This window comes from Balaenoptera musculus, chromosome 11, assembly GCF_009873245.2.
Source record: "Balaenoptera musculus isolate JJ_BM4_2016_0621 chromosome 11, mBalMus1.pri.v3, whole genome shotgun sequence".
Taxonomy (NCBI): domain Eukaryota; kingdom Metazoa; phylum Chordata; class Mammalia; order Artiodactyla; family Balaenopteridae; genus Balaenoptera; species Balaenoptera musculus.
Window position 1 is genome coordinate 37,154,115 of NC_045795.1, and position 8,251 is coordinate 37,162,365.

Below are 8,251 nucleotides of genomic sequence, written 5' to 3' on the forward strand. Positions count from 1 at the left end.
AACTACTCAACTCTGCCACTATAATGTGAAAACAGCCATAGACAACATGTAAATGAGTGAGTGTGACTGTGTTCCAATACAAGTGTAATTGCAAAAACTGTAATTACAAAAAAAAAAAAAAAATCCAGCAGCAAGCTGGATTGGGCATAGTTTGCTTATCCCTGCTTTAGACCATCATTGCTGTATAATTTTTCATTGTATGACTACACTACAATTTATTGACCCATTTTTCTATTGATGGATATAGTTGATTGAATTATTGTTCCCAACTCTTTACTCCACGACTATATAGAACTATACATTTACATCCTTTGCCATGTAGAGTGGATGGAGAACATATCCCTGCTCCATTAACTTTGAGTTTGACCCAACGGAATTTAACCAACAGAATGCTAGAGAATGTGATGCATATAGAGGTTATAAATGGTTTAGTTTGGCCTCCTGCCATTTGCCATGAGAAGAGCATGCTCCCAGCAAACTGTTATCCCTTCAGCCTGAGTCTCCAAATGACAGATACGTGGAGCAGATGCAAACCTAAGCAGAATCACCCCACCTGAAATCCTGTGAGCAAGAAGTAAATGTTTGTTGTTGTAAATCACTGAGATATTTTTAGGATTATTTGTTACACAGTATTATTGCAGCAGTAGCTGACTAATACCACAGACATTTAAGTTGTTTCCAATTCTTTGCTATTGCAACAATATACATGATTGTAGTATGTCAACTGGTGCGCCAGTGCATCTTTAACTTTTCTAGTTAACGCTGATTTTTTTTTTTTTTTTTTATAAATTTATTTATTTAATTTATTTATTTTTGGCTGCGTTGGGTCTTCGTTGCTGCGCACGGCATTTCTCTAGTTGTGGCGAGCGAGGGCTACTCTTTGTTGTGGTGCGTGGGCCTCTCATTGCGGTGGCTTCTCTGTTGTGGAGCACGGGCTCTAGGCACGTGGGCTCAGTAGTTGTGGTACACAGGCTCAGTAGTTGTGGCGCACGGGCTCTAGAGCACAGGCTCAGTAGTTGTGGAGCAAGGGCCCAGTTCCGCAGCATGTGGGATCTTCCTGGACCAGGGCTCGAACCCGTGTCCCCTGCATTGGCAGGCAGATTCTTAACCACTGCGCCACGAGGGAAGTCCCGTTAACGCTGATTTGTTTTCCAAAGTTTTGTATCAATTTACACTCCACCAGCAATGTATCAGAGTTTCCATGGCTCCGCATCCTGTCAACACTTGGTTTTGTCAGCTGTCTGCAGATCTGATGGGTGTGAAATTGCATTGCCTAACTCTTACTCATCTTTCCTTTTCTCTGAGCCTCCTTCCTTCACTCCCCAGTCTGAGCAAGACCCACATTCTCAACGCATTCATAGCTCCTTATGCTTGCCTCTCTCACAGTGCTGGGAACATGGTATTGTATTTATCTTTCAGTCTGTCACCACACAGACAGCCCCTGTCCCCCAGCCCCAGTATAGAGCTCAGAACATAGTAGGCACTTAATAAATAATTGTTGAATGAAGGTTTGATGAGAAACTTTAATCAGGCTGGTCAGCTCTTGTCCTAGGGGAGTGTACGAGCTGAGACAACTAACTCATCACAGGTACAACACACACATCAATGTGTGTAAAAGGTCAGAGACTGATTGCTTTTCATGTGCGTATCTGACTTGGGCTTTGAATGCTACTTGTTTTTATGCTGAAAGTGTGATCAGACCAAGGTGGATCTCAGGGGACTAGCAGTGGCTAGAGAAGTGAGTGAAAGCTAAACCCTAATGGTCTGGGAATGTTTTGTAAGCAAATGCAATCTAAAAAAGCAGGCTGCTTGCATAGTAAATAGCTAGCATTTGTTGTACACTATTCCAAGCACTCCATACATATATGGAGCCTTACCACAACCCCATGGGGGTAAATATCAGAGGAGGAAACTGAGAAAATCAACTTGCCCAAGGTACACAGCTAATGAGCGGAGGACCTGGATTGACTTGAACTCAGGCAGTCTGGCTTCAGGGCCTGAACTTTTAATCACCATCCTCTCCTGCTGTTCTGGAAACCATCACACACACACCCAAAGCAATTGCTCTAGAGATCAAGGGACCTGGCATCTCCCAGACACCCCTTCTCTGAACGCTGAGAACCCCTTTGGATGGCATGGCCAGAGTTCTGAGAGATCCTAGGGAAGGCATCTCTGCTGCCAGTTGGCGTAATGGAAAGAACACAGGTCTGGGAGCCAGGAGACTCAGGTTTTAATCAAAGTTTGAACACAGTCTTAGTTTAGTTTATTTTTTTGTCGTTGTAAGAAGAAAAAAAAACATTCAAAACTCCCAAAATGAAGAGGAAAGATATAAGGGATGGGTGGTACTAGTAGAACACCCAAGGGGAGATAGATAGACTATTGATAGGACCATGCATTCATTCTGTTCCTTTCTCTCTGGGCTGAAATCAGCATCTCATACCAGGGTCAAATTCCTGGGAGACGAAATCTGGTTGGCTTAGCTTCAGTCAGGTGTTTTTTTTTCCCCTGGTCCAATCAGCTATGACAAGGGAGGTGAGATCACGTAAACCTCAGAAAAGGGGGTGCTGCTGTGAGCTAGGCAGATACATCTAGGTGTCTAACAAAGTTACTAACTCACTGTAGACCTTAGGGAAACCATCTTCCTTCCTAGGACTTGGTTTTTCTCAGTTGTAAAATGAGAGATTTGATCTGTGTCTTGTTCACCATAACATCTACTATGCATGACACATAGTAGAAGTTTAACAAATGTTTGCTGAATGAATGGATGGACTCGAGCAATCTCTATATTACTTTCTGATTCTGGTAGTCTGTCTTCTAGAATTCTTATATGTGAGATGTGTGGGTGCTGCGAGCTGACAGGGAGGAAGAAGAGGAAGAGGAATATAGATAGACACTTGCTGGAGGTGACCAGGGAAGCCAACTTAAGCAGTCTTTTCTGTGGGCATCTTTCCAGCGCCAATCCTCTGTCCTCAGCAAGCAGCCTCCTGGACAGAATTTGGCTTCGCTAATGGACTCTGTGCCTGGAGGGATAGTGCCCTTTATAAGCTGTTAAACTGGCTTCCTGACAATAGCCAGCACAGCACCACTTGGTAACATGGTCCAAAGGAGAGAACCCTGGATTTGACTCCAATATCAAGTATCCAGACTTTTCCACTTATTATGTGGCCTGCATGGGTCACTGAACCCCTCTGAACATCAGAGTCTTCATCGGCCAAACGGATAGGAGAATATTTGTTCTGCTTCATTCATAGAAGTTCTCAAGGGATAGTATGTGTAAAATTATCCAAAATACTTGAGCTACATTTATGGTGTGCTAATGAGGTAGGAGGCACAGCATTATGTGCTGAAATGCATTATTCTAATATAATCTTCACAAGAATTTTATGAGGTGCCTACTATTTTATCCCCATTTTACAGATGAGGGATCTGAGACTCAGAGGTTAAGTAACTTGCCTAGGGTCACACAGTTGATGAGCGGCAGAGCCAGCTGCCACATTCTGAACCACTAAAGCTCTACTGCCTTTGTTTATGTTCCAGTGACAGATGCATGACAATGGGCTGGTAATTATTATTATTACTTCCCAGGGCCTAAGCTCCCTTGCACAAGCTAAACACTGAGATTTAAACATTGAGTGTCCAGTTGTGTGGACACAGGAGACCAAAATTTGGATTCCAGAAAAGCAGAACCTCAGGGTTCCCTCAGAAACAAAAACAAACTCAGTCTACAAACTATATGAATTCAGAAATCTCTAGGCTGTAAGTGAGAGAAACCCAGCTCAAACTAGCTTACTCGAAAAGGGGGATGTATTGGCCTCCATCCTGGGAGGGGCAAGGGTAAGGCACCTGGAACCTCAGCTCCAAACATCCACAAGGCACTCTCTCTCACCACCTCTCACAGCTGCTGCTTTATTCATGCTGCCGGCCTCCCCTTGTACTCCTCAGAAGCCTCTTTTCATGGAAGGGAGCACAGCTATCAGCAGTTCCAGGATCACATCTCAACAGCTCTGCAACCAGAGCTGAGATGAGGTTTCATTCCCCAGCTAGAGATTAAAAATCTCAGTGAAGAACTCCTATTGGCCCAGCTTGGGTCATGTGTTCTCCTGTCTGAACGAATCACTATGGCCAGGAGCATGTGGTTCTATGACTGGCTACCCTGCTTGAGTTATATGCCACCCATGTGACAGGTGGGAGTGGGTTTGTTATCAAAAGGCAGGGGGCAGTAGACATGGCAACACAGATATGGACTCTGGAGGAATCTCTGAAGCCAATGGTCACCCCAATTTGTGTCCTCTCCAGTGGTGACCTCCAACCTTTCCTCCTTCTCCATCTGCATCTCTAGAAAAAGGTCACCTAATGGGCTGTTTCATATTCCTGTCTCCTTCTTCAGAGGGGTTCAGGTGATCTTCTATACAGATGGAAGAGTGGGTTTGTCCTCTTCTGCAAACCATTTTATTCATGGATGTACCTCAGCTTCCTTGTCTGCAAAATGAGGGTGACTGAGCCTGCCCAACTTTCCTTACAGCTATGTGAGGACCCACAGAGCTAATGGATGTGAAATTTTGCCTTAGAAAGAACAAAGTGCCATATTTACAAACACAGGATGTATTTATTGATTTATTTATGCTCCTTTGTGTTCTAAAAAAGGATTTGAGGTAGTTTATCAAAATGCACACAATACAGTGGGATAAAAATAGATAAAGTGATAGAGCAAAGTGAAAACAAGGGTAGAAAAAGAAAATAAAGCCAGGGAGAATGCTAGTATGTGGAAACCTCTGCTCAAAATCCTTGAACAGGTTCAGATCTGAGCTTCGTCATGAGCAAAAAAAGTGTGAAGCATGATCAGTTACAAAAGGTAGAGTAGCCATGAGGTTAAAACCTGTTAGCATACCAGGAAGAGCCACACAGCTTTTCTTGGTGCTAATATCTGATAGAAATTTCTTCTTATCAAGAAAATATTATGGGATGGAGTGATCTGCATATCCAACAATATTTAGATTTCTGTCCTTTTATTTTCACGATGTTCCCTGACATCTACTTCAGGGTGTCATGTGGGCTCATCATCTATTTATGATTTGATTTAATTTAGCTTAAATTACTGGATACCAACTAAGTAGGAAGCAAAAACATTATTTTCATCTATTTTGCTGTTTCTTCTATTTACGGGAAAATGAGGTTGGGTGCAGGAGTGGTACATGAGTTCCCCAGTGAAGTATGGGACAAAAAGTTCGAGCATCTTGGCTTAGCTGAAACATATAAAAACCACTAAGACATAAAACTGATCCAAGCAGGCCATAAAGACACGGCTGCCTTTGCCTCAGAACCTGGGCTATAATCTGCTGTCCTGGAACAAAATTCAAACATAAATCAGCATCCACTGTATTTTTAACCACCTACGAAATTCTTCATTTCCTGCCAGAAATGCTTCTGACAGTGAATGATTCCATTCTCCCCCACTCCTGCTCTGAGAAGGTGCCCTCGGGGCAGTGGTAGGGGTCCAGGTCTGGGACCCATGGGTCAGGCAAGCCCAAGATGGGACAAGGGATGGAAAAATTGACCTAAGCGTCTCCATGACAAATAAGCCAGGGCTGTGGCTAGCCTATACAGTGTTTTCATGCAAAGTTGAAAAGGGCGCCTCCTGTAGGCACAAGAAGCCCTTGGGTTCCCCTCTGGAGTGTCCTCTCCCCATCTTCACCTGACCCAATCTCGTCTATCCTCCAGGACCCATAGCCTCCACAAAGCCACCCCCAATACTCACAGCGTTCTTTTTTTCCCCTGAGCTCCTAATGCATCAACAGTAAGTACCAGACAGCTGGCTTTTAATTATATGTTGTCTGGCATTCACTATTTCATGTTGTCAGTCTGTCTCTCTAACTAGACTGAAGATATCTTGAGGGTAATGATTGGTTCTTATTTTATATGTGTACCTTACAGCCAATGAGGGTGCCTTACATCTGGGCACTTTACAAATAACAAGGCCATTAAAAATAGAATCCTAGGGTATTTAAGCTGTCTAGTTTTCCCACTGTACCCATTTCACAGACAAGGAAATTGAGAGCCAAAGAGGAGGCTTGACCTGACCAAGGTCATGCAGTGAGAACCTGGCCTAGCCAGGAATTAACCCATTTCTCCTGTCTGCCAGTGCAGTGCTCAATTTTCCTTAAAAACCTAGCTCTAAAACTCCCAGATAAACAGTTCAGGACCACAGTTCACTGGAGAAAAAAGACAGACAGACAGACAGCTGGCTCACCGTAACCCATCTGCGTGTGGGCAGAATTTACAGCACGAAGCCAGGCCAAGCTGCGTTAGGCTCGGCAAACAGCCCCCATGGGAATCAAAGCTGGTCTTTTATGTATCAGGGGATGAAAGTAATGCGGTGGGTTACCTGGGGCTCTTTCAGCCTCCCCAACACCATGGGGCTCACCACCATCTGCAGTGTCTGGGCACATGAAACCCAAAATCGATGGTCTCAGCAGGAAGGATGAGTAGAGAGGTGAAGAGGGCATCTCCTCTCTGCGGAGAGACACTTGTGTATGCTAGTGGCTGCCTTTTGCAGTAAACTACGCATCCTTGATAGCAGGAAACACCCCAATTATTTGCCCCATACTCCTAATGACAGATCGTTTACAATAATGTCAAAGCTGATAGAAACTGATATCAAAACAATAACAAAAAATATGAATGGCAACAACTGCTAAGCGAAACCCTGTAATGAAAAGCTGGCAGCAGGTGCATCAGTTCTGCTGAGTCTCTCCTGGTCACTCACAAGCCACAGTACCAACCACTTAGTAATTCTCACAATGACCCTATAAGTCTGACACAATGAGCTTGTTTTAGTCATGGAAACCAAGGCTCAGCAAGTTTAAGTATCTTGCCCCAAATCACACCACTGCTAAGTGGCAGAGCTGGGACTGGAATCCGGGTCGGCCTCACTCCAACCCACGTAGGCTCTCATTCCAGCCCCACTTCAAGTATTTCGTCCCATTAGCAGAACTGTGGGACAAGGTTTGGCTTGGAGAATCCAAGGCTCTTTGGGGGAGAAGGATGACAGCTCACACATCATTTCACAGGGAATGGGGAAGAGAGACAAGGGACTGACATGAGACGTACCCAGATCTACGTGGCTTTTTCTTGGTGCCAAACAAACGCAGAAGGAACCCCTTTTAGAAGAACATAGTGTTTTTCCTCCTCTTCTCACCTTCCCTGGGCCTGGGCCTGTGACAATTGGGAAGCACAGACTCTGGTTTTTCTGCATTAGAACCAATGCTATGAAGAGTGTTCTGACAATAAATGCTGTTGATTGACAGTTGATGGACCATGTTCTTGAGTACGTTCTTTCTTGGGCTGGGTGTTAAGCTAAGAACTGCACTAAACAACTTCTCAGCAGCCTGCTTCCTGTTTGGACAGAATTTACTACACTTTCCTTCTGTGGCCTCAGTCAGGCGGCCAGGCGAGATGGTATCTCAGGTCCCCTCCTGCTCCATCATTCAATGACTCTATCAAGAAGAGAAAACAGGTTTGAACACATTTTTTTTCCACCCAAACACTGCATCAGGGTTATTATTCACACACAGAAACACAGACTCCAACAGAGAGATAACTGGTCAGAAAATAAGGAGCTTCCATTCCCGTCTCATAGTCTTTGACCCCATAATTCCACTTGTGCGAATTTATCTTAAAGAAATAATTCAGATGGTTATCTGGCTGAAATAGGGGTAGGGAGCTGATGTGTAGTATTGCGTGAATGGGTGAGGATGGAAGAAGGTAAGGGGTTAACCAACAGGTAAAAAATATAGAAACTGTACTGAAAAAAATCTCAAAATGAAGAATATATTATTTATATGCTAATATTTATGTGTGTGATACATAATAGGCAAAAGAGATTACATCTATGGACTAACAGTGTATCCATAATAAATGACAGTATAAAAGGCAAAAAGAATAATAATAATAATTCAGAAGGACAGAGCTATGTACACAAAGATGTTTGCTTTAGCATTATTTGGAGGTAACGTCCAATAAAATAATGTCCAATACAAGAATGGGATGTATTCACTTGGTGGCATATACAGCCTTCGCAAATGATGATTTCAAAACATGGGAACATGTTTATTCCAAATTGCAGTTCAATATCCATTAATGAGTCATGAAATAAAATTAATAGGTCTCCTGCCACCAAGTTTTTTTTTTTAATGAAATAGACTAGATTAGAAAATATTTGAGTGCATCAAAGGTGGTAAAGGTGTTTATGAGG